Source organism: Lagopus leucura, unplaced genomic scaffold, assembly GCF_019238085.1.
Source record: "Lagopus leucura isolate 7727_CA_CO unplaced genomic scaffold, USGS_WTPT01 Super-Scaffold_100014, whole genome shotgun sequence".
Classification (NCBI taxonomy): Eukaryota; Metazoa; Chordata; class Aves; order Galliformes; family Phasianidae; genus Lagopus; species Lagopus leucura.
In genome coordinates this window covers 12,993,065-13,020,841 of record NW_024962268.1, presented here as the reverse complement: position 1 = coordinate 13,020,841, position 27,777 = coordinate 12,993,065, and the positions used below count along the sequence as shown (strand labels likewise).

At 36.2% G+C, this 27,777-nt stretch overlaps 1 protein-coding gene across 1 annotated transcript in view; it reads right to left on the bottom strand.

Moving 5' to 3' along the window:
- The window catches only part of FGF10 (fibroblast growth factor 10), a 58,867-nt gene that overhangs the window by 25,547 nt on the left and 5,543 nt on the right, over nt 1-27,777 (bottom strand). The gene's annotated exons all lie outside the window — the stretch shown is intronic.

Here is a 27,777-nt window from a genome sequence, read left to right as displayed (position 1 = left end):
GCAGAAGAATGGTGAAGAAATACATCATATGATCTCAGAATAAGTATCACCCTTCCTATTTTTCCGATTTGGTGTTCTTAGACTTCGTGTTGTCTTTCCACTTGAATGCAACTAGAAAAACAAGTGACTTCTATGTTCACTAACCAAATGGAACAGGCAGAGGCCATATCTCTACCTAACTTTGCACCTGAACATATCTACATTCATTTTATTCATTACATTAAAGTATGGGTATTTTTTTAAACTTGTGTCTATAGTGACGTGCTAGATAAGTATACATATTACTATAGATACAAGGTATGTAGCTAATTATGTATGAAATGAGGCACATGAATATTAGCTTCTGAAATACTATTTACAAAGGCTTCTTATATATATTGAATAATTAATGTGCACTTTATAGACGTATTCCTAAACTCAGAAATACACCTAACTGCATGGGAAATGCCTGGTATCATCAGAAACCAAATTACTGCATAACTATCAAGTACTTTCAAATTACTGTGAACATTCATAAAGTGCACTAGCTAGTACTAGCAGTTTTTATACAGACAAATTATGTAGAAAAAGAAATGTTACAGGCTTATACATATAGACAAAATTATAGTGACCTCTTGTAAATAATTCATGTAATCCAAGGGCATAAGGTGAATTTGCTTCTCTTAAAATTTCACATATTTCAGCACACGCATGAGACAACAGTCATCCTCCCTTCTCATATTTCTACCCGCAAGACAGATGTCAATGTTGTCTAATGGATAGATCTGGTCTAAGCTATTTCCCATCTGGAGGCAGGCCAAACAAAAGAAATAACAGCTACAGCCAGAGAAGGATTTCATTTAGAAATTACTTTCTAAATGAGTGAGCTTTTCACTAATAATGAATATTCTTTCAGTTTAGCTGTGTTTAGTCAATACTTAGCAAATGTCCACAAAAAATGAAATTTGTTTTTGTTGCTGTAAATGTAAATGTATCCACATCCACTTATCCCTACAGACACTAATATCTACTACTAATTATTTAATTAATTTCATTAATATGTGCCTTAGCATTACTTTCCATACCAAATATATTTTCTGCCAGATGTCCCATAATCCTCTGGCATTTCCATAATCCTTTAAGAAGAAACATCATCAAATGACATAAAAGAGAATAAATGATGAAAAAGAAAATTGATGGACAACAGTGCAGTGGGCGCTTCAGCACAAGACCGAAGTGTATTTGTGCAGTATGCAGACTGTAGATATATCACAAATGCATCATCAAAAAATTGGCCTGTAAAGGGACTCTTAATTAATACAGAAGAGATCACAATGAAACATTTGGCTCACAATGCCCAAAAGTAGCTGTGAAACATAATAACGAAACGTAGTGTCTGAAAGTGAGTGTACAAAATGGCTGGGCTATATTTTCTTCCTGTGAGCCATATTCAGGGCTGGCAAATGCAAGTGGTGGCAGCAGTTTTAGTAGAGGTGTGTCAGCTACAGTTGAGTCATATGTTTGCTTTCTGATTTCTCCACATAAAATGCTTTCACTTTACAACATGGAAGTCTTGCCAGTGCTGGAATAATTGACTGCTCAGGTCCCTGAAAACATCATGAGTAATAAAAATCAAATGAATAATAACAATTAATGAATGTTGCAGAATTATTAGATATTACACTACACAAGAGTATTTACAGTTCACTGTGAAACTTCCAAATCAGTATTATTTTCCTTTGTTTGTTGCAGAAATATTTTGTTTTTCCCTGTAGAGTAGGCAAGTGACATAAGCCTAGTGTGACATTTAAGACTTGCCTAAATCTAATCAGTTTATTCTTGTACAAACATTACTTTCATTAAAACTGATGCTAAGTTTCTTTCAGCCCTACTTTTTCTCCTCTCCTCTTGTAATAGTTTCCTCAGTGTCTACTGATTAGCATTCAGCCTTGAAGTACTTACTGCACGTGCTGAGTAACTTTTCAAAGGTGGTTTTCAGATATCCTACTTTGCTCTGCAAGATTTGGAGTTAAGCCTGACATCAGTAACAACAAGCAAATGCTGTTTTCCACTGGTGTAAGATAGGGACTCTGAGACCCAGCTCACCTTATGACAGCATCTTTTCCCTTCAGATGCAAACTGCTGAGCTGAGATGGGAGCAGTTGCTTCTTAGATATGACTTTATCAACAAGGAGATATGTGAGATTCAAAGGCCAGCAGGATGCTTGAACATCAATGTCATGCACTGAGGATGTCTTTGATGAATAAACAGATATTTTGATTGCAACAGGTTACACAAAAATCTGGATATGATAGGTTTGAATTAGAAAAGTTTCTTAAGTAATAATTATAGACATTCTGGCAGCACTCCCTGTAATTTTAGTGCCAAGCATGACTTTCTACTGTATAATTGGAAAAATACGAATCTGTAGCATTAGATTTGCTTGAGTATTTTTGATTGAATGAAATCTCATATATTTGGTTTGTTTTTTATTTAATAAAGATTATTTAATGGGAATGTTCAGCTTTATAACAACATAGTAAATCTGATAGTTAAATTCATTATAAGTGAAGGAGTACATTTGCTAATAAAGTTAGAGGTCAGCAACTTGGATGAAATACTTTGCATCAGAGTTTTAACAGGGCAAATAACTTCTTATGACTCTCTCAGCTTACTCAGATAAGTAAGTCATCCATTACAAGTTAAAAAATGGTTGGGGTTTTGAAAGAAAGTAAAATTTTTAACGGGAAAGAAACCAATGATTAAAAACAAGGTGTCAGAAGACGAGTTCTACTACTTCTGAAAAATTAAAGGAAATTGTAACGAGAAACGATCAGTTCAGTATACTAACTGCGTACACTCCTTGGCTTAATAAATCAGTTCATACCAAATGCGAAGCATGTTTTGACAAATTACTTCTTATGCTTCCAACATAATGTCATTTAATGTAATTTAACTAACAAAACAATGTTAAATTGTTTTTTGAAATTTTAGTTACATGCTAATTTCTTTCCAAATGTTGCTTGACGAAAAGCCATATGTAAATAATTATTTTGTAAATAACTAACTTATCATCCACAATTTTCTAGCAAAAGCAAAAAGAAAAAAAAATTGAAGAATTGTTCATTAAGTCGTATAATTACACATAGAAATGTCTGCATATACTTTGTGGTTAGCAAAGGACAGTGTTAAACAATACCAAGCAGTAAGAATCAACAGAATAACTAAATGCAATAAATACAAAATGATTGTTTCAAATTGAATATTTCTGCTGGTTGCCTTCAATCATGCTAATACAAAGAGGAATAAGATAGCTGAGTTATTTATTATATGAAGCAATTTCATCATATCTGCAGCTCATAAACTGATAATTCTTGCTTAGATTTTTGTTGAAAGCACATGTCAAAAATCTCCTGTATTTCAGTTAAAAAATATGAATTCCAGCAAAATTTTATAGAGGATCAGTTTTTACTTCTCTGCCTCTTAATCATTATTCATCTTGTGTATTAATATAATTCAGGGGTTACTGTTCATCTTCCTGCTTTGATACACTGACAGAGAACTCTTATGTAGGTGAACAGTTATAGTCACATAATTTTTAGATAATCTTATTTTTGGAAAACAATAATTGATATGCTATACAAACAGGAGGACACTGTGAAGAGACACAGCCTGTCCTTGTTTGTCATCTGTGTAAGTGAAACTGCAGACTTGGTCTCTTCATAAAATTGAGCCATGCAAATGCAACGTGTGTTTCTATTCTTAGGATAAACACTAAGAAGAAAGAAAGAAAAACAAGAGAAAACAATTCCCTTTAACTTCTAAATCTACTTAAGCTGAACTTAATATACATAGATAAAGTGTATATAATATACAAAGATGAAAATATAAAGATAATACACAAAGGTGAAGAATTTCTATTTAGCTGTAGTGGTGCTTGGAGATCTCATTCAGTATCTATTGACTCATTTGCAAAGTTGTGCATCCATGCTTGTTCTTGAATTGACTCTCATCCCCAGAGTTTCCATTCTACACACATATTGTGAAAAGCAATGAATAGGACAAACAAGCACAAGTTAACATTGTGATTATGTGATTTGATTAACTTGCAACAGCTTTTTGTGAGTGTTACTATCTACAAATGAAAAGCAGAGATTGGAATGAAAGTCTGAGAAAGTTGAGAAGAAGAAAGAAATAGCAAGGGCAGCTATGAAAGATGAAGTAGTAATGATCAGTGAAGACTAACGTGGCTAGCAGAGCCCAAGCAAAGCTTTCTGAAGAAAACAGTTTTCAGAATTCATGCTAACAGACTCTGTACAGTGAATCATAACTTCATGCTATTACCATTTCTTTGAGGAGGCAAAAATACTGCATAGATGAATTCTGGGCATAATAATGCCTGCATGAGAAAAATGAGTTGGAAATTCTATGAGGGAAGATTGGTGGAAGATGAGAGAGAGCGATCACAGTGAGATCATCTCCAGATGTCAATGAGACCTAAATCTTTGAGGGCAACCATGTGTCCACTAGGGCCCTTTGAGACAAAACTGCGTTCAGAATAAGATGCTGTCAAGGATAAGTTCAAAGTCATGCTGAAATTGCTATTTTTCAGGAGGGTGCATGCTTGTCTCAGAGGCAAAGTAAGAAACTGGATACTTTGTCATCCATCCCAAGCATACAGTAATTTTTATGGATCATTAAAGTTTGGAACATAGAATGGGAATCTTCTGGGATACTCTGAGAGAAAGGAATATAACAATCTCTGGCCTTTCCAAGCTTTTACCTAAGCTAAAACACATTTTGATTATTAGCTCTACTTAAAATAAATATTCTGCCAGGACAACCACGTTAGAAGTTACCTTATCTGGAATTACATTTAAAACTGATTTGAAAACTTCCCTTCAAAATTTCAGGCAGGGAGTAGGACTTGAGAAATTAAAGTTAGCTGTGTATTTGACAGATTTTCCTTCTTACAAAGGTTACAGCTGAGCAGGAAGAAGTGTCTACTTTTAGCACTACATTTTAATAATACAGGGACAAAACTCTGTCTTATAAAATACTGGTTTTCACAAGAGAACTGAAACTCTTGCATTGAAATTAACTGCTGTTATCCTTCATCTGTGAACCAAAGTGCAGGGCAGTATATTTGAGTAACTTAAGAAATAAGGCATCTTTAATTTGACATGCAATAGTCTGGATTTTAAGTTCACTGTAGTTGGTGGAAACACTTTTACGAACTTCCCAACTCCCTTAATTGCACATATCACAGTGAAGTCCATTTCTCTGCAACTCAAATTCAATTCTCAATCAGGATAAATACTACTTTATCACAATCTGAAAATATACACACACAACAGAGAATACTTCTGTAAAATAAAAAACACCATAACTACATAGGAATTTATGTTGCTGATCAACTATATCTGTGCCAGATACAGTTAACATTGTTTTTTATCAATCTACTAGGAAGGATAGATTTTTATTCAAGAAAATGAGAACGATAATCTCTTTATCAACAGCTCTCAGGAAACATAAGCAAAGAGGCATTTCCTATTTCACCATTTAAAGGGAAATATTTGAATACCAAAAACCCACAAAAATACTCTCAAGCCTTTCTCACTTACAAATGCTAGCAAGAACTTGTGCAACTGAGAAGAATAAGAGGATCAAATGCTCTTCTACTTGATGTAAAGGTGTTTCACTGAAATCAACAGAGTGATTTCTCTTGCACCTCACTGGGGCCTTAAGTTGATTTTTTTTTTGATGGGTAGAATATTATCTTTTATTAAGTTTATTGGATATTGAGTTGTTTCAATTTTGTGAGTGGTGTGATATCTAAAGGTATTGATGTTGCTTAACAAAATAATTAAGTTTTCATTCTGGAGTTTTGCATTTGACTTTCAAATGCAGATACCCAGAGCTTCTGTCACTCATTGAACAATGCTAGTATTCCAAAAAGAACAAATGTCCCAAACATACTTTTCTTCATTATTTCTATCTGTTACTCAAAATTAAGAGGCTACTTAAAAATAAAGAAACACACACACAAAAAGGAACCTCAGCAATTTCAACAAAGATAAATCAGCCTGGATATATGGCACCCAAGAATGTGGGTTAAATTGTTAGTTTCCATGCTGCTAGTGAGGTATTCTGTCAGCTAGGATTTGCTACACACCAAGAAGACCCATAGGAATGCTGCTGCCCATGAGTTTTATCCTGAGTAGTATTTTGTCAAAAGGTTATTCTGTATGACGTAAAATTAGTATGACACCAAGCACATGAAGACTGTGAAAGGTAGTTCAAGTGTTGCTTTAAAAATGCCATTCTCTTTCAGAAATCAGCAGTTTCTACTCTGGTGAAACGTAAACTATCCCTTCTGCCAATGAATTCAATAGCAAAACTGCTGCTGATTTGAGGGGGAAAAACAACTCCATCTACCACTTTCTTAATGTAGCGTAATACAAAGAACAGATGCACAAAGTCCCCTGAGGATGTGATACTGACTTTTTTTCTGTCAGAAAACCAACATTTACCAACTTAGAAAAGAAAATGAAAGCAATATATTTTATTACTGATAAGGCATTGCACCACAGTGTCACAAGATAATTTTGACTTACATGACAGAGAAAAGGGTTGGCTTGGATTTAAATGGGCGCTCTTTGGGGTGGCAAAAAGAAGATGAATAAAAACTGTTTGAACAACAACAACAAAAATTAACAAGTTGTTATTTTGAGGGTTTTTCTTCTGAAAAAGGTGTACTGACTCATATACAAGCATTAATGGCTGAAATTCTTGTTTACAATTAAAATGTGTTTTCTAATATACTATCATTACATTATTCAAGCAAATCCATTGTCAGGGCCCTTTTTTCATGTTTCATAAGTTCAATCTAATTCTTGGAGTTTGTACCAGGAAAGTCTTCCCATCCCTTTGATCCAACATGCATCCTTGCTCCTGAGCAGATTGCACTTACAGAATCTTCTTTTAAAGTAAACTTCTAATTACACAAATGAAACTTTTTTTTTCCTAAATTGTAGCAAATTTCTCGTATTACAAACATGGCTTCTTCCCTCCTCTCTTTTCCTTCCAGTTTTCAAGGACATGAGTTAAAGATAACATTTGTGCTGTGACTGTGCTTTTGTAAGAGCTCATCCATTAACCTGCAAAGCAACCATTCCATTATGATCCTGTAAACTATTTCTTCACACAAAGAAAATATTTTAAAAAAACACCAACCAAGTAGAAACAGGGAAAGAACAGCCTGGCATCCTTCAGGATGAATACTTTCAAAACCTGAGAACTACTTTCCATGAGAAAACTGAATTGGCATAATTTTACAGTAAAAGAGAACTTATATGGATGCCTCCTGGCTTGCAAATAACATCCACAATTTAGGGTAAGCTATTTTTTTTTTTTTTTTTTCAAATGCAACAGCAGAAAATTAATTTTGTTTTGCTTGCTATTTTACTAGGAAAAAGGAAGCTGAATTCACTAGGTGCTGGCTTGTACACATAATTATACTTAGTTTTAAAACCCAGCTTCAGTTTACTAGTGCTTGTGACTGTAAGGACAACTCGACTTCAGCCAAGATGAAAAGAATGGTGAATTACAACTGATTTGTTTTAGTGTACATGGTCCTACTAACTTGCTTTCTTTTTCATCTTTTTTCTCTTAACCAGTACCCACCAAAGAAAACCTGAATGGCATCATCTGAATGGTATGAAAGATAATGTTTAGGACTTTCATTTAGAGTTAAGACTTAACTCTTTCCTCCTGTTTTGTTTCTACTTTCATTAGAATAGTCATTTATGAAATAACGAAACATAATGAGATGTCAGATTAGGTCCACCTAGTAGAAAGTACACAGTCAGTACACGTTACTGTAAGCTGCAAAAATAGCAAAATACTTTGAAAACAAACTTAGAAACAAAAATCCAAACTTATGCCAGATCATGCTCATTGGTGTGCCATTGTTAGGTTTTCTATGAAACACTTCTAATAGATTTTACATTTCAACATCATACCATATTATTAAAGGCTATTTTTTTTAGAAAGAATTTTCACCTGTGGGGGTGAAATCTCCAATGAATTCCATAGAACAAAGCAAAATTCTTAACACATTGATGACTACAGTTCCCTTAGGCCTCATTTGGCAGGAAGGTACTTAGTGCAAATTTCAAGAGAAGCAAAGGTGATTCTCTGCTCTCTCCAGCCACAGCATTTGAGATTGCAGTGGAAATCAGTCTGCAGTGAAGGACAATGCTGTGTGTTAAATGACTCCCTAGGTCACAAGTGGGGACAGTAAGTAGGAATGATACCTTACTCTTCCCCTTTTCTCCCATGATGTAAGAACAATATCTCCTCCAAGTAAGAAAATAAGAGGTATTTTTTCAGAAAGGCATCTTCTGAACTGAGGTCTGCAATACTGAATTAGGACCAAAAGGCTTTTCAGCCCCTTATAGCTTAATAATAACAAAAGACAGACACATATCTCAAATTCCATGTTTCAGTTCATATGTTAATATAGTAAGGTATATGACACTCTATTCAGTCTGGCCAATCTTTATATAATGGAAGGCATTTTCAAACTAGCATTTATCAATTTCAAATGACCATGTTGCTCTCATAATTTTGTGCAATAAATTATGTACTGAGCAGTGTAGATTACAACCTGACAAGAATGCCAGAATTTGACTTCCGCCTGCCCCTTGCTATGTGTGCAGAGCACTGCACTGCTCTCATGTGCAGGAGTCAGCCAGAGGACTCTGCTTTTGTTGGGTCTTCTCTGCTCTCTGCATGGCTGAGGTTTTCAACCCTCAGAGAGTCAACAATTTGCTTCCAGGCTGGAGTTTGCAATGAAAGTATTGGTGCCAGGATTTTGTCCATGCTATTCTGCCTCAAGTCAGGATGAGGAAACTTTCAAAATAATTATCCAATTTTAAAGACAAAAAGTAACAAATGGGTATCCAAGGAGCTGTAAGGTTCAACATAGGCTATTTCCTCATACGGTTAATATTGGCCTACAAATACCAGGCCTAAGTTTAGCAGTGATTAAGATTGAAAACTCTGCAGAGCAGAAGAGAAATAAATCTGTACTGAGGAAAACTGCTGTGGTGGGAAAGCTGCCCTCTACACATTACCACCCACAAAGCCATATGGGGATTCCATGGATAAATATGTGACTGCTAGCAAGAGAGCTGGGTGGGAAACAATTTCTCTACCCAGGAAACATTTCAAGATTTCAAAAGTGTTCCCACTCTGCACCAATGAGGCTTACCAAGCCACTGCTACCAGTGGAATCAAACCAGACAGTATTTGTGTCCCAAGTAAAATATATTATAAAATAAAACAGATAATGAAAAGATGTGTTTCTAAACCCACAGATTTAGAAAAACAACAATGAACCAACAACAAAAATCCAACATAAAGCCTTATTACTGCTAGAGTCTGCAAATAAAATAAGAACATTAAAAATCTAATCAGAGTAGTGGTAGCCTGGCAAAAATATCGTAGAGGAGAGTGGACAGAGCTCTGAAGAGCTAATGCACACTTCTGATTTCTCTTTTTAAATGCAAATTTTGTAGTGTGACAGCATCATGTCATTGGATTTCTTAGTATGGAAGTGAGGGTATCCCAGATATCATGGACTTGTTACAATCCACCATAACCAAAGTGGTGGCTTGTGATCAGTTCCTTTCTTTATTGATGGCCCTGTGACAGTGGCACAACAAAATGTAGCTGTTCCCGACCACACACTACTGACCATTTCACAAATGGAATTCCATTTCCATGTCAAAGAGATGTTGATGTGAGGTCCTTCAGTGCCTCTCTCACTTGAATGAAAAGTTTTCATCGGACTGATGACAACTTCACATGAAAACTTCATTAGCAGACTGTCCATTACGTATTTGATCCTGAGCCTGGAAATGCCCTTGACAAATTCCAAGTGAAAATTACAAATTCCAAGTGAAAAATAAGTGAATTTCCCTAACAAGAAAATAAAATTTGAGCTATCATGTGAAATGCAAGTTTTCCATAAGGACTTTATAAGGTGTGAAGAGACCAGCTCCCTTTACATCTGCCATAACCTTGTTATCTTCCATTGCTAGCAGTTAGCCAGAGGAAATCTGGAGTCAGTACAGAGCACAAACTAAGATGCAAAAAGCATTGATGATAACAGGTGATTTTCCACACTTTAAACAGTTACTGATGTGAAATTTCGAAGACTTCATGGAAAAAAAATGATGGGTTCACTGACTACATTACTGCTCCAGCAAATATGCACTGTTATTTATCTTGCAGACGGAAGCCGATTATATTATTCTGCTCCATCACATGCAAATCTCTAGAGGACTTTCAATGGTTCCTATGCCTCCAGTACATTAATTTTGCAATAGTTTTGAAAATTGGAAATATAAATAGCAAATATAATTCAGCTTAACAATTTAATATTTAATATCTTTAATATTGCTTAATTTTTTTTTTTTTCATGGCTTTTGTACACCAAATACTATACATATAAAATTCAGGCTGGTGAAGTGTTCTTGCCCTGAATTTCCTTGTCACGCCTTATAGAGAAAAGAAAATAATACTTTCTCCACAGATTTCTGATCTTTAAAAAGGAAGAACATATTTGACGGCCATCTTCTGTAAGGATAAAAGACACCCTAGAATACTGGGGTTTGAAGGCAATGCTGCAAAATTCCTACTGTGTGTGTAGGAAAGAAGCCATCATTGCACAGTGATGAACTTGAGTATCTGACGTATACAATGCAAATATTTTAGTAGCAGTGAAACACTGTCCAGCTGTCTTTTCTAAGCTTTCAATCCAGTCTAGCAGGAAGCCAAATGGTCCTCGGCTGTTACATAAATTTGGTGACATCTGAAAGAAGTGGTGTGCTCAGTTAGACAGACAGGTTTTGCATGGGAATATGTCGTATTAGGAAAGTTATAAAACAGCTGGAGTTTTAATACAGAATCTGTGATGGATAAAATCCAGGGCTACTGGCTCTGCTACTGCCTGCCCTTAGTCACACCATCTCCATTCAACCAACATATGCAACATATTAACAATCCAATAATTAGTATGCATTCCTGTCTGCTACTTAAAACTTCACTCCCAGATGCTGCTTTGGTCTGATCTCAATTTTATTACCTTTGATGATTCCCTGCACTTCGTAATACTAATCTCCATTGCTATTCATTAGACTGAGCAGTGGTTAGGCATACACTAGCTGAAGCCAGGTTTCTAACAGAAATGCCCTTTTATTTCATGTGGCTAACTTCTGCCAATAACTGCAAGTCCTTCCTCCAACTCCCTTGCAATGTGTTCGTGCACTATTTAGGCAAAAAAACAGCATCCATAAGAACAAAACCAGATAGCTAGGTAACAGGCTAAATGAACAACTAGTAAGAACAAAAACAAATTCAAAAAATTATTTCCAGGAAACCACCCTGAGTAGGATAACATCCATTAATAAATCTTGTTTGTACACAAACAAACACACACTCTTTGACTCCCATGGCTTCACAATTGCACTCATAATGCCACTAGGCACCTAATACTTTCCAACAGCTGGGCAGTCAGACCTGGCTATCTTGTTTACATAAATATGTCTGATAGAAAATACTAATGACAAGCGTGTTAGCATTTTTAAAATAATTTTAATAATCAAATCTCTCATCTTTCTTATTGTTCTGGGCCTTACCTCACCTTTTTTTATTCACTCCTAACTATATTCTTGCAATATATGAGAGATAAGTGAAATTACTTGGCATATCTTTCTGGATAGCCTTTATAAATGCTTGAATCTGTGAAAAACTTTACACATTTGGATACGATCAATGTGTGCCCAAAGGCTTAGCTTGCAGCATAAAGATATTAAATTTCTTTTAATTTAAAATACATGCAGAGGTAAAGATTTCATACAAATACAAGCAGTCAAGATTTGGCTTGGGTTTTAATGCAAGTACTGCCTTAAAACGCTTTTGCCTGCCTCCTTGCTTGTTGCTGCCTCAAAATAAGGATTAAAAGGGAAAGAAAATGTCACCTATCATGTAACAACTGGAATATTCATGATAAAACCAGAAACTGAGGCGTAGTAGATCTTGACTGTAAGGAGCATTTTAGGATCGACTTGTTGCAAGTGTTCATATAAACCTCGCAAAAGACAACAGGGTTGGTATTTTTTTCTATGTGGAAATCTTTCTAAAACTTGAATTTGCTTTAAACAATTTTATCCAGTAAAACCCAACAGGAAAGCTAATACTTGGAAGAATGGGTGGTGTACATTTAGACTGACATCAAAACAATTGCACGAGCCCTTTACAACTACAGTTGTTGATTTATTTGAAACTGGCTTAAATACATCATGTTTTCAAATACTGACCTCAATTTCTTTTTTCCTAGATGACAGTTTAATTTAATTTTCAAATTTTTGATATTCCAAGCTGGTTTCAATCTTTTTTTCTGATATGTAATTTAGAAATGTGTTGTCTATCATCGTACAGTCAACATGAATTTCAGAATGGTACAATGGTTTAAGTTCTGTTACCCATAACAAGCAATTTTTCATCACGGGTATTTCACATCACATTCTGTTTCAGGATACATCTTATGCTGCTCTACTTACTGATGAGATGGAATAAACAAACAAAAACAACAAGCTACTCACATTCCTCAGATCGGACAATGACTAATTAAGTGTTAACATCCATGAATGGTGTCAAACCAAACAAGGGACGAATGGAGCTTGTTTGCCACACTCTTAATCAAAATACTACTTATGAAACATCTCACTGGTCATCTTGATAATGGAAAAATAAACAAAAAACATAACTCACAATAGCTGGCGTGTGCAGATTTTGCACAAGTGAAACCGTCTTGGAAACATCCAAGGACACCAAAGCTGATCCGGCAAACTGCTCCTTCTAAGTGATGCCCTCCAGAAAATTATCAAAGTGACTACAATAGAGTTTTGATTTAAAATGGAAAAGGCTGCATAATTAGATATGCTAGTACCCATGGTCCGTCTTCAACTGCTGAATATTTAATTCTTTTATTTCAACTTGCACAATGGGCTAAAAGATTGTTTTCCTACTGCATAATTCTAGGAACAGTAACATCTCACCTGTACGTAAAGGAAGCTGGCAACACAGATTATTGCTTGCATGGAATAAAAATGCCTCTTTAGACAATTCCATTCTACAGCACAGTGTTTCCAAGCTGTCTTTTTAAAAAATCAAAATTTGATTTAGCACCACTGCAAAATTTCAATAATTTCATTAACTGAACTACCTAGCACTCTTATTACACAACACACTAGATGATATAAACATAATTTTTGGCACATGTATATTCTAATTTAAAACTGAAGTTGGACAGCACAATGCAACATTTGGCAAATCAGCCTTATCTTGGCTTTTGTAGTAATAATGTCTAAACAAAAGTAGACATTTACTGGCAACAGCAAACAGCAGAATTTGTGTCTTTTCCTTTTCACAATTCACAGTATCGTGCCGGCATTTGTTATACATTTCTAAGCACATTTTGACAGCTAAAAATGTCCCACATCGTATCTCAATGTAATGGCTGTTTTACATTATATTTTTATATCTAATCCACTTAAAAAAAAATGATGATCCAATTATTTTAGGTACAAAAGAATTCCTTAGAAATACTGGTAATTAAATCTAACAACCTGGAGAATTCCTTGAGTGTCCTATGATTTTTTTTTCAGTGATCTCATATAGGCAAATTCAAGACAGCTCCTATGCAAGCAATGTCCAAGTTGCTTCAAGCATACGGGCCATATCAAACAGATGTAAAAGATTATTGTGCTGCTGCTCTGAAGAAGCAGGAATGAGGTGAGACAGAAGTGAATTGCCACGCTTTAAGCTCACTGGCTGACCTTCCAACCCTTCCTCAACTTGTTCCTGCATTCTCCAAAGCATAAAGCTGCCTCTTCTCTTCAAAAAGATTAAGGAAATTGCTGTTAGAATGTAAGAAAACATCATAAAAAGAGACGGAGGGAAGTAGGTACTTACACATTCCTTTCTCTATTTTACATAGGAGATCATTGATTTCAACAAGTTTGGATTGAAATGAAACAGCATTAAAGGAGATATGATTGTTCTCAGGAACACTTTTTGTTTGAAAAACGTATGCTTTCTGTTTTTATCTGAAAATCTGCAAGGATTATGTTTAAAAGATCAATGTTTACTAGAATGTTTATGCTACACTCCTGAAAACACTTTTTGTTTAATCAGTTTTTACTATTTTCCCAATGAAAGTTAGCTTCTGGGTCTATAAATTTTCATGGGTGAACAGACAAAAACTGGTTTTAAACTAGTGAAATGTGATTACAGAATGTCAGAAATTATTGGAAAGCAGAACATATGCAGGTGTTCTACCTAAATTACTTCAAGGGATTATTAAAAAAAATAAAAAAGAAAAAAAGTTACTTCAAGTACAAAAGTAAAAAGTAGATGTAAAAGACTGTAGGTGCTACATATTTAGAGGATATGTAGGAATATTTGTCCCTGTATATATACACATACAGTACATGCAGCTGACCAACCTTATTTGAATGCATCTATTAATCAACCAAAATACACATCTATATGTGAAGTCTTTAAAACTCAAGCAGGCAGAGCAGGGGATGGACAACAGCAGCTAATAGCTTCTGCTTAATTTGTTTATGTATTGAGAGTGCCAATTGATATGGATAGTACTGGAAACTTTCAGACATAATTAACCTCTGAAGCATCTTAATGCAGTTTCACCTATAATCTACAGTTCCGTATCAGAGGAAAGCACAGTGCTTGTTCAGGCCCAATTGCAGCAATTCACAGAGAAGTCACTGATTAAAGCCAGACATGCAGACAGTAAAGGAAAAGAACAGAAAAACATTTTCATGTGGTGCCCATTATCTCCATATATCAGATGCAGTGGTCCAAACATATTCTGTGACATTTTGATGCATCAGGAAAGTGCTAAGAATAACTCCGGTTGATATATCTATCTTAGGATGTCAGGAACAAGTGAAATTATACCTAAAGGCTTTGGGAAATACTGTAGTGAAAGGGTCTGTCACAATATGGGAAGAAAACAAAACCCAGCACATTGCTCTCATCCTTCCTTGACACAGAAGCAGGAGACCAGTATGGATTTTATCAAAGGTAAATTTTTCTAGACACAGATCTTCTTGAAAAATGTCCTGGTTCCTCAGCCTTTACTATATCCAGAACTAATGGCTGTTGCCTTCTCACCTGAAAAAATGTCATGAGGAGAAGACAGCATAGTTCCTAATGATTACCTTAAAATCACTGATAAACAGAATGGAATGAAGCCAGGGAAGTAAAGATCAGTCTCTTCCCTACTATTTGTGTGACAGAGATAGTGACCTGTAGACAAGTTTCTGTGCAGAAACCAAGAGCTCTGTGCACAGTAGTAGGTCACTAGTGGCATGCACCCCAGTTTTCTGGTGTTTATATTTCAGTGATTCAATAACTCTTAGGAGCCAAAGATACCTAAGGACTAGCTGGAACTCTCTGTTCCTTCAGTTATACAGACGTTGGTGCCTTGAGCCTCAAACATCGTTAGCTTAAGCATTTTATGCATAATCAAACTGCCTGGCTGGATCAAGAACATCTGCACAGCCCTGTACAAAACATAACATAGATTTTTTCTGTGTTTAGCAAAGAAATTGATTACAATGGCAAATGACTTCTGAATTTTTATCTGTTTACTCCCCAATTTCTTCCTTATTTCAAAATAACCTATATGTATAATTTTTATGACTAAACATTATTTCACTCAAAAGTGCAACATCTTATTTCACTTTATTTCTCACAGAAATAATGGATTTCAGTATGATTTTCAATTTAACTTTCTTAAAACTATGATAACACTTATTTTGTGAGTGGAAAATGCTTTGGCATCTCAACATCTTTCAGAAAGCATGAAAAATTAGTTCCTTCCCAAAACCATCCATAAGCCAATACATCCCTTTTGAATTTAAATGAAACCTCATATGCTGAATCAAGAGGAATAAAATGCTGTGTGATAAATTAATGGTTCGCCTTTGCGTACATTAGCTATATTCTTACCATCACATCACTCTTAACAGTGAACTTTAGCATTTTCAACTCTGTGCCCAGTTAACATAAGCCAGATCCATTTCTATGTCCACATTTCTTTCATTTGTTGTGTAGAGAGCAGTATTTGCAACACAACAAATGTAAAGCCTGTCTAAGGGATTTGCTAGTTTTGGCATTATTAGAGGTCTTAGTAGTAATTTCATGCAGAAGTGAGGAACTATTTGTGTGAGTCCTGAGCACTGAGGACTAAACCTGGCCTGGAATATGGGTGTGCAGGTTTCAGATCAGGCTCCTAGAAGCAGTTATAGAGGGCAGAAGAATGGAAACAAAATCTTACAAGGAAAAAAAGCATGTTTATACAGAACCATTCAGAGCTAGAATTCCCTCTATGTGCACCAACCCCCTCGCTTCTCTCCCCCCCTAACAGCCAGCTAAGGCATACCATGAGCAGAATCTACCTGTTGTTAATGGAACTTGTTAAAATTCTGAGATTTATATGACAAATACCGGTGATAAGGGAGGCTTCGTTAGGATTCTCAGGTTTTCTCTGGTCCTGCATTCCTATGCCTTGACCCATCTTTATTTAACAGACACACACACTGACCAATGCCCATGGTGGGACTGTGCACACAGCAGAACACCCCAGTTGCAGTAAGCCACATAGATGATGCAAAAGAAGATGCCAGAGAAAGATATGTAGATAAATTTTTGATACTATAAATTCACTAGCAACATGTTACATGGCTTTGCAGAACTTCCCTGCTCTAGGCAAAGAACCACAAAATCACTTCTTCCAAATATACAGCTCTCAGACTGCCAAAAATGGCAGGTGGGAGAGGCCATCTGGAAGTGCCCATCAGGCGGACGGAGGAGGGAGTGATCTGGAGCTGTAGTAAAGATGTTGCTGATACCGTACATAGACTGCTGCTTCATAGAAGTTGCCTGTTGAAGCTGTCCAGTAGAAATGGTTCCAATATTAGTGTTCTGGCTTTGAAGTTTATGCAGATAAAGAGAAGATAATTTCCAAGGTAGTTGTTGGACAAAACAGATGAGGAGTTTATCGTGTGAATTCAGAGTGCTCCTGCTTCCCCACCAGTTATTCCGCAGCTTGCAGTACAAAGAACTCTGTTTTAATTTCCTTTTCCTCTTTATCCCACAACTGACCTTCTCCTTTGGCTATTTTAGCCTTCTGCAAAGCTGACATCTGTAACCTCTTCCAGGATTGGCACAACCCATAAAATCAACTGATATTTTTTTCTGCACTAGGTTCTAAGGTGATATTAGTACTTTTACAAGATGAAATGATTCTCTTGACAGAAACTGAAATCCCAGTGTGAAAAAGATTGCCTATTTTGCCTTGCCAATTTGAAAGAAATATGAGGAATGCATAACTGAGATTCTGGACTGGTGCACTCAGACACAGGGTCAAAACTCTAGCCCTCTCTGTTGAAAATATAAATGATTCTGGTGATTTTATAACAGATGACAGTGCTGTTAGCACTCTCTTTACTTTTTTCCTTCTAAAAAGTCTGGAGTCTCTGTTATGAGTCACGACTAAAGAATAAAAAAGTCTAGATGTGCTCCCTCAAAGGCAGCACCAGATATTTCAAATGACTTAAAATTTCTTCTGTAAAATTCTGTCAAATTCTTCCTGGATACAACATGGAGTCTAATCTCAGTCTCACTTTTTGGTCTCAGCTGCTGATAAGTCTTAGAAATTCCAGTGTGTCTGATTTAAGCAGGAATGACAATGATGGGGAAATTCTTTACAGAGAGAGTGGTGAGGTGCTGGAACAGGCTGCCCACAGAGGCTGCAGATGCCCCATCCCTGGAGGTGTTCAAGGCCAAATTGGATGGGGCCCTGGGCAGCCTGGTCTGGTATTAAATGGGGAGGCTGGTGGCCCTGCATGAGGCAGGGGGGTTGGAGATTCATGATCCTTGAGGTCCCTTCCAACCCTGGCCATTCTGTGATTCTGTGATCTTTCCTGCACTGGCAGAAAAGCCGATCTCCAGCTGTTCACCATCATCCCCAGATGTTGTTTAGCTGCTCTCCATACACTACAGTATACACTTGGCTTTAGACAGTATCTTGCATTTAAGCCAGGATTTAAACTGGGTGGCTTTGCATAAGGGAAATTATGGACTGCTCACACAAGCTGATGAGATTTAATAAACTTCAGTAGAGGAGTTACCACAGATTGCTGGAGGGCTTCTCCTCTACAACTGTTAAAGGCTTCCCAGAGTTTTGGTTGTCTAACTGTCTTAGCAACTAGTTGTCTTCATTTTTTTTTAAATATCAGACCTAGTTTTCCTTTCTTTCTGTAGGCAATTTTCTTTTGTTCCTGGATGCTTCTTCAGTTACATCTCTTCAGCATTAACCCCTCCACAGAAGCTTAAGAATGTGACTAGGAAGTAATTAAAATTTTGAATTTAGAATCCATATGCAAGATCTGATGGTTTTCAAACAGTGCACCCTTGGAAGGGCAGCTGATATCAGTGGTGATTAAAATTAGCAGTACTTAAAATATTTATCTTTAATCATAAAACAAGTTAAGTTTTCAAACTTGTATCTTCCTAAGAATAGCTTATGTATTATCTGTAGAGCCTAGGCTTTGCTCATTAGTGACAACTTGCTTCCAAAAAATTTTTAATTTTCTCATGTCCAGTGGTTGTTGGGTTCTTAGCAAGATAAGTTATCTTCTAAGATCTCTGTCTCTAGACAGATTTTTATCACCCATTTCCAATCACTTCTGTAAACTTTTCTACTTCCTTTATTTTTAATTAGTGTTAAAGCCACCATTTATTCTCTCATAGGTATACATCTATGTTGCAGACATAATCTACTATAAAAACAAAACAGTTAAGAATTACCATTTCTATAAAGAACATTAATACATCACCCTTTGTTTTGTGAACATAAAATTAGGAACAAAGTAAAATAATAAATCCAGAGTTTTTGTGTGGAATAAACCTGTCTAAAATTAAAAAGAAAAAAATCCAGGTCTTTAAAATACTCTGAAAAGGAGGGAATAATATAGCTGTATTTCAAGGTTTGGTTAGCCAATCTAATGGAGATAAATTTGTCTAACACTGAACACTAAGCTCTATAACACAGTATTTATAGATTTTCTTTAAGAATTGAGTGTTTTAGTACATGTTACTTTAATTTTTGCTGCAACTCAAGAAAATTTCTACCACAATTTTGAGTGAATAACACACTTAGAGCTGGTGCTTCAAGTGTGGAAGTATCACTGCAGTAAAGCAGCCTGCTGGGCTTTGTAATACTGTCATTCTATAGAGAGCTATAATGCAGTTGAAAAGTTTACCTTACCTTACCACTTATTTTTGTTTAGAGGCATTTTCATTTTTGGTCCCTAATGGAAGCCAATTAGAAAAACAGGGGCAAGAGGTTAGACATACATTTGCTCTCTCTGTTTAGCATAGAGGTTTGTCTTTTGCATGTTGCTGATGGTAATTTGTAAGGAGGGGCTCCAGTGAAAAGAAAAACTTCTGCACCATGATACTGGCATATTCTTCTGCTATGAAAATGGAATCTTCCGTTTCTCATTTGACATTTGAAATAGTGCTGCCATAAAAACTCATATTTTTCAGCTTTCTGTTTAATTGGTGGAGTCAAGAAAAAGGTGAAGAAATAAGACAGATCTTACTTGAACTGACACTGTTTAAAAAGTAGGCTATGGCAGGCATGGCTCTCATTATGTTTAAGTGAATTAGTCTGTTTCCTTTAAAAAAAAACAGGAGGGGTGAGTGGGGGAAGAGAGATTAACAAGCCACCAAAGGTCTGCTGTAAGATTTTGACACTTTTAGTGGTTTGTGACATATGACTTGTGATTATAAGCTCTCCTTCAAAATCAGAAAACAAATCTACCATTTGGACGAGGAATGCAAAAAAAAAAAAAAAAAAAAAAACAAGAAAAAAAAAAAAACCCAAAAAACAACAACAAAAACCCAAGCCAACCAAAAAGAAAATCTGCTACAAGGTCATCTTAACTAGAATTCATTAGTGAGGTATTTATTGGAACTAGAGGAAGAGATAAGTTCTTTAAAGGACTAAACTTTGAGATCATTTTAAGATAACTACAAGTCTCTAGCATTTGTCATGCTCTGTTGGGTAAGGTTCCATATGCCACAGTCCTCCTGGAGGATTAATCCCATGTATTCAAATAATGCAATAATGGAGATTTCTACTTATTTACAACATGTACATCATGAGAGGTTTTACATCATAAACCTGGGTAGAGTAAGGCCTTGGAAGCTCTCATGGCATTATCTACTCAAGGATTAGATATGAAAATATAAGTGTGCTTAGAGCCTTCACAGATTCTAAGGAAACTTAATTTTATGAAGTACATTACATGCACCATCATGAAAGCTACTTTTGCAATATCAGTATGTCAGGGAGTGTACAACAGTAGTTTTTCATGCAGAAAAGCCATAGCTTGGGACATAATATACATCTGTGAACAAAGAGGTTATATGTATTTATGACTAAGTACTAAGCAAAAAGTGTGATGTGGCGAGTGGTCTTACAATGAACTATTTTTGAAAATGATTAGATTTCATGTACTGAGAGAAAAAAAGATTCCAAAACTACTATTAAAAGATATTTAGTTGAAAAGCCAACAATATGAATGTTAGAATATTCAAGACTGCTGTTTATTCAAACACCAACAGTATGTTCCCATTCCCACATGGACTTAATGAGAAGTGTCTGGTAACCCCAGCTATAACTTATTATACTAACCACAAGGTAACAGATAGTAGTGAGATGTTTTCATGTATTGCTTTTCCTGCTTATCCTTACAGACACTTCCTGAGTCTGTGTTGGTGTGTGAGCACAAGTACTCATACCCTTTACATCTGTGCCTTCCTATTAAAGGATTTTACACCATGATTAAGGTTTGGAGATCCATGGCTAAGAGAGCAATTCCATCAACACAGCAACAACATTTTTTTGCATCGTTACTCAATATAATAGTTCAGACAGCATTAAAGATCTTTTTCAACATAAGCACTATCATTCCATTTTTTAAATTTATTTCATTTTGCTCACAGCAGTTACTAGATTTTAGCCTGTGTTGCAAACTAGATTGGCACTGAGTGCAGTTGAAAAATAAAAAGGTTACTTTTGCTAACCTTTCTGGTCTACTGTGTACATTTATAAACTCAGCAAAACCAAAAGAGTTCCACAGAAAAAAATATTATAGATATTTTACAATAGTGTTTTTTTCTAAATCCTCATATTTGCAAAATGTTTCCTGTTTCATAAGCAGAATCAGCTGCAAGCAGAGTCTACAAATGCATGTGTGGCAGAACTGAAGGAATAAAGCAAGCATGGTGAATTTTAAGCAAATCTGGATAATGTTTTGAGGAATTATTTGGTGTGTGGTCTGAGGCAAGAAGCCACAGAGAGGAGGAAGTTAATCTTATGTACTCCCCAGCTGCAGATATGTCTTTTTCAGAGCAGACTGCAGCAGGAGACACAGAAGAAATGACCAAGAGACCAGATTAATACCACATGAGCCAAGTGTCAGCCTCATTATATGTGTTTTCACTCAAGTTGAAAAGACTTAAACTTGGATGGCTGTCATTTCAAAGAGAACTTGTGACATGTAAAAGTAACTGTAATAAATTAAACTGAAAGAATAATGCCTATGACACCAAAGGGAAGATATCAATAATAAAAATGGTAAGAGAAGAAATAAATAAAAGAAACCCAGACACATAGATAATTCTAGTAGCTTAACTCCAGGAGATAGACAACATTTCAGAGAAACTGAGGTAGTCTCAAGAATCTGTAATAGGACCAAATATTAAAATTACTGAGCAAACTTCATGCTTAAGTTTCTTTGACTGATAGGCCAAGCTAAGGAGAAGACAGTGGAATTGCTTACTTTAACTGTTTAATCATAGAAATGATATCGATCTTTGAGCTGAAATATCCTTATGTTCAGATCTTTAAAGTAAACTCAAATTTGACACCTTTTATGATTTTAATGATCACACAGCAAACCAAGGTCTCAGTTCAGCTCAGCAGAAGGGCAAATCCAATTTGTGCCTGCACCCACCTTGTTTGTTAGGAGCTGTTTCGCCATTAACCTTTGTTTTTTGCTATGCAACAAATGCATGTAGTAATATTGACAGTGCTCGCAAGAGAAGCTACAGAATGTTTCTTTTCCAGGGAAATACTATGTTTTTCTTGATAAAAGGACAAACACATTTGCTGGTGCTAAGAAGTCAGTTAGTTTCATCTTCTATAAGGAGAACAAAACTATCCTCCCTATTCCTTACGTCCAAAATTATTGAGTTGCTGGTGGGCTTTCCTTCAGTGGGCACTTATCACAGTGTTACTGGTGTGTTTGACAAATAATTTGTTTTCATAAGAGCCTTGCCCATGTAGGAAACAATACTATTCTGATTTTATAAGCAGCAAAGAGACAGAGAGAGCTTTGAGTCAAATATATGTATGAATTTTATGTACAATAGACGAAAATATTGTATAGAACCTGATATTTCACAATATCTGACACTCCATGGCACTTCACATACTCAAGATTTACTACCCACAGGCTATTATTGTGCCAAATTATTCACTCTTCCTCCTTTTCTCTTTGAAATAAACACATTTCTTCTCTGTGTTGCTTAACCATCAGCAGGAGAAGCATTAAGAACTGAGAAGAGTTCTACAGCTTCCTTTATACCTAGTCTGTTTTCACCTCCTGTGCTGAAGGATAGAACATTTCGTTCCACACATTCCCAGGTCATTTTTCTGGCCCTCATACATTTCAGCCTTGTTTTAATCAAAAATTCCATAACAGTCTCTAAGAGCCTTTCTGAAGTTTGTATAAATAATTACTTCTTCAAAGAATGCTGGAGTTGGATCTGATCTTACACAACTTCAGTTGCAACCTTGAAAGAGTAGCTGTTCTACAGGTATATAACCCAACTGAAGTGCATTTCCTCATTCAAACCCCACAGCAATCTATTTCACACCTGGCATTTACTAGTAATAATCTATATATGTCTTCCGTACAGTGATCCTAAAATGTTTTCAGTAATGTCAGTGGGTTCAGTCCTGTAGCTCTTTAATATACAACAATCCTCAGCTCTGAATCAATCAACTGGTTCATGATATATAAGAAAAGAAATAACTAAATGTACCTCTAAATGCCATGGAATATACAGATTTAGATTTTAATTCCACCCTTGGGCTATTTGGGCATTTGAAGATGTGAGACAAATGATCCAGTTCTCTGCAGAGGGCTTGGAGCAGAGATTTCTTTTGTTGGTACTGTCTTCCTTCCCCTATCCTGCAGCATTTTCCACAGCATGTTTGCCATAGGAAACATTGCCATTGCCAGAATGGATAGATGGCCAATCTGCATGATTTCAGCATCCCACCCAATCTTCTTTGACCTAGGATTACAGCTGCCCACAAAGCAAAATCCAATAGAATCACCTACACTGATTTAACTGATTTAAGTACTGGCTCTCAGAAAGGGTGTCTTTTGCAGCTCTGATCACTAACTTCAGTTAATTGTGTTTTGGCTCATTAAGCAGTTTAAATGTGGCTAGCTCTAGAAAAATTCTTCTGCTTCTTTTCACGTTACTGTCAGTTTTGCAGCTACATGTTCTCAGTGAGTACTCCATTAATGTCTGTATTCCAAATGCTATCAGTAGCACTTTGACAAAGGAAAGGTGCTCCGTTGTCAGGACATGGGCCATCTGCACTGCATCACTTCCTCTGAGGAAGGGGAAAAGGCTACAGTGATGTCAGCTAAGGTTAAAGTTACTGCAGATTATTGGATTCTTCCTGTGGATGAGAGGGGTACTTGCAGATCATCATGGTTAGCACTTTCAATTTTTACCCCCAGAAATCCATGGGGAAAAGTGAATGTCTGGGAAATACAAAGTGAATCAAATGTGTTCTGTTGCTGTCAAAGGCTGCTTCAGTGAATGCATTTCTTACAACATAAAAATGCCTGAAAAAAAACCAGCATTAAAACCATAGTCTTATCAACAGCTCATCATTTTAAACACTGCAATCCTCTATTCTGTTCTAGAGCGTATACTCTTATGGTCACTGTAGCAACAGTTGCTGAATATGAGCTTGTTGCTATGCAGCTACTTCAGAACTTAAGGATAAACTTACAAAATATGATATACTTGATAACATTAAACCTATAGTCACAAAAAATACCGTATTCCACCTCCAAAAGATTAAACCTCTAAGAAATCTAGGGATATTTTGATCTCCATCAGGTGTGTGTTTCTCATTATAAAAATAGTAGATAGTACAAGGATAGTGAAAAGCTGAAGAAGACAAACAAACCAAAACAAAAAAAAAAAAGTTTTTTTTCTTCTTTAACACAATTTGTTTGTGACTGGTTTCATTACTTCCAAGGGCAAGGATGACCACCATTCTACTTGCAAATAGTCATTGTCAACTCTGACATTAGGAGCAAAGCAGGTTACTAAGGAAGAGAATAATCTGAGTAAGAGAATGTCAGAGCACGTATCAAATAATGCATCTTCAGAACAGAGTTGGAGAAGATAGAACGGAAGTGGGCGTGGGGAGAATTTATATCCCAAAGCCAATCACATGCTTACAGGCAAAGTCAACAGGCATGTTAATGAGTTTGTGGCTTTGTAGATTCAAGCTGTGAGCAAACTGATGATGTAGTGAGATGAGATGGGTGATTCACGTACTGTAGGGAACCTGCCTTAGCAGGGGGTTGGACTAGATGATCTCCAGAGGTCCCTTCCAGCCCCTATGAGTCTGTGATTCAGTATTAGTGAATTGATTGCTGCCAAAATGGGAGACCATGTTCTCCTGTTCCACTTCTGACATGTGCTGCCCTTATTTCTTTCTTGTCATCCTTTCTGAGTTGCTCTGGCACTCTAATGTAGGCGTGGTATCGTTGATTTATACCCAGTCTCCACTTAGCACCATCCCTTAACTGCAGTTAAAAAGCAACCTCAATGCTTCTAAAATACTTCAGCATCCCCTCCCCAGTTCCCACATACTGCGGTCAGTCTGTAGTTTCCAGAGATGTGCATTAGAAATCTGAAAGAAAACAAACATTCCCTTGATTTCTATGCTATGTGTTGAATCAGTGAACGAAAGAGGAAATGCAGCCAGACCTCTTAAATCCTGTTTTCACCCCTGTTCCCTCTGTAGGGTAGATCACTAACCCTGAAAAACAACCAACTTTGTCCATCACACATTCAACCACTGAAGGAATGAGCATTACGCTGATTTACTACATCAAATTTCATGAAAGATCTGATCTGTGTTTTTGTATAAAATTCATACTTACGTTATCTATAGTCTTTTCCTCTCTTGCACAACATCAGAAGTCAGAGGGAGAGGGAGAAAGAATTAAACTTTTTTGTTGTAATTTCAACATTTCCTTTTTCTGGAAAGTCAGACTCAATGCGTGTGAAAATTCCTCTTTAAGTGTAGAAGATATACACTACTGACAGATTATTTAGAGGTAAATGTGAAAGGGGACAGGCTAATAATTCCTTAGGCTGACTATAAAATAGGGGAATGCTTTACAGCTGACACTGTGAGTATATCAACCCAGTAATTGGATGCACGTGTTGGTAGCAGTAAAAAGGCACTGTCCAGTTGTCCACCTTACATGGGAATCTACTTTGAGTGTATTCTTTGATTTACTGTTGCAATTAGAACTGAATGTTCAAAGAAAGAACATAAGTGACCTAATTTAAAAGCAGAGTGACCTGGCTCACTCACAAACCTTTCTTTCCCTTGCAACTTCCATTTGTTGCACTGTACTCAGAAAGTAGCACAATCAGTTCTAATAATCCATTCAGCTAATGAATTCAGTTTTAATATCAATCCAATTATTAAAAAGAAAGCCACTTACTCCTCACTCCTCTCCCTAAAGCTTTTCATTTTCTTCATAAAAACAGAGAGCTTTCCCAGGCTGGCTTTTCAAAACTTCATGTAACAGTGTTTCCTGTCTCCCTTTTACTGTGTTGTAACTAACAGAGATGTTTTACAACAAACTGGCTCTAGCAACAAATGAAATTAATACTGCTAGGAAATAATCTTTTCAGTTCAGGAGACCAATGGTTCCAAATATCATTAAAGTGCTTCTTTGCATTCAAAGTACGTGAACAATGAAGAGTGTGAGATATAAGTACTGCACGAAAAAAGTTGTTGAAGCAGAAGAAGGAAAATCTGTTTGAAAGTACATGCGTTTAGAGTACCAGTACTACTATGCCTGCCTACAAAGATATACAAATGTGCCCACATTATTAAAAGCATCCTCCATTTCTGATCTGATAGTTTATTTTTCAGAGTCCAAATCAAGCAATGCTTTGTTCTCCATACAGTGTAATCTAGCTGATGGCTGTCAATGCTGAAGAATGTTCAAACTACTTTTGCTTCTGAAAGCATCAGAAGTTCCTACATGAAAAAGCCCAGAATACAAGGATAAGGTTTAGTATCTTACAGCAACTGCAAGCAAATTCAGCTGTTCAAGATGTGCAAACTGAATTTTTTTGGTGAGAAACAGACCCTAAGAGGTTGATTCAGAGAACTCTTCTGAAAACTGAGAAGAATGAAAACAAGCCATGAAAACAGCACTGTAATAAACCCAAAGTTGACTGAATTATTTCTGTTTCGCTTACACTATTGCTACGATCCCAATTTTCAGATTTATGAATAAATGTACAATATTTATTACAAAACATTTTTTCTCCTACTAAGAACTTTCCGTATGTGGTTACTCACTCAGAGGAAATATGAGGCAACATCCATGAGAGAAGATACTGTTCTGTGTACTCCCAAGTACCTGCCACTCTTAACTTCAGATACAGGCAAACAAGACTTGCTAATAAGAGGGTTGTTTTTTGTTTTTTGTTTTTTGTTTTGTTTTGTTTTGTTTTGTTTTGTTTTATTTTTTTTTCCCCAAAATGAAAGGTTCTGTGGATGAAATTAAAACTTCCCTACTGCAGAATCTGATTGAACTCCCATGTGAAGAAAAAAGACCTCTATTGAAACGCACAGATCAAACACATCTGAAAGTCATCTTAAAATGCTTTATTTCAAAACAGAGTATCTTATCCTATGAATGAATGCATCCAAGATGTTTTGAAGGAATGAGCATATTCTAGAGAGCTCACTGAGCTATGGTTGCCTTCAAGGGAAGTTCTGACTGTGCCATACCTGAGAATCCCCCCAGTAGAACAGCAGCACTCCCTTTCTCAGCCATGCCTCTTGCTCGCACTCTTCTGAGGTTTTATGGAGAACAAACTTTCCACTGCCCCTAACTCCTTTGTTTTTGTCACATGGCTACAGGTTAGATTTATGAGGACAAAAAGCCTTCTTGCACCTGTGTATTCTGATTTATGATAGGGCTACAGTATCAGTATCAGCATGGAGGGTCCACAAGGCAGGAATGCAGCAAGGGTAACAGGAGAGTGTCATGTAGACATTAAATAGTACAATTCTTTCCACATTCATAAATCGTAAGTGCTTAAGGTTGTACACTGCCAGATATAAATTTTGTAACTGAGTTCTGGGGGGGGGGGGGGGAGGGGTGGGGGGGGGAAAACATTTCTATTTAGAAAAAATAAGAAAAAAAAAAAAGTAAATAAAAATTAAATTTTTTTTTTTTTTTTTTTTTTTTTTTTTTTTTTTT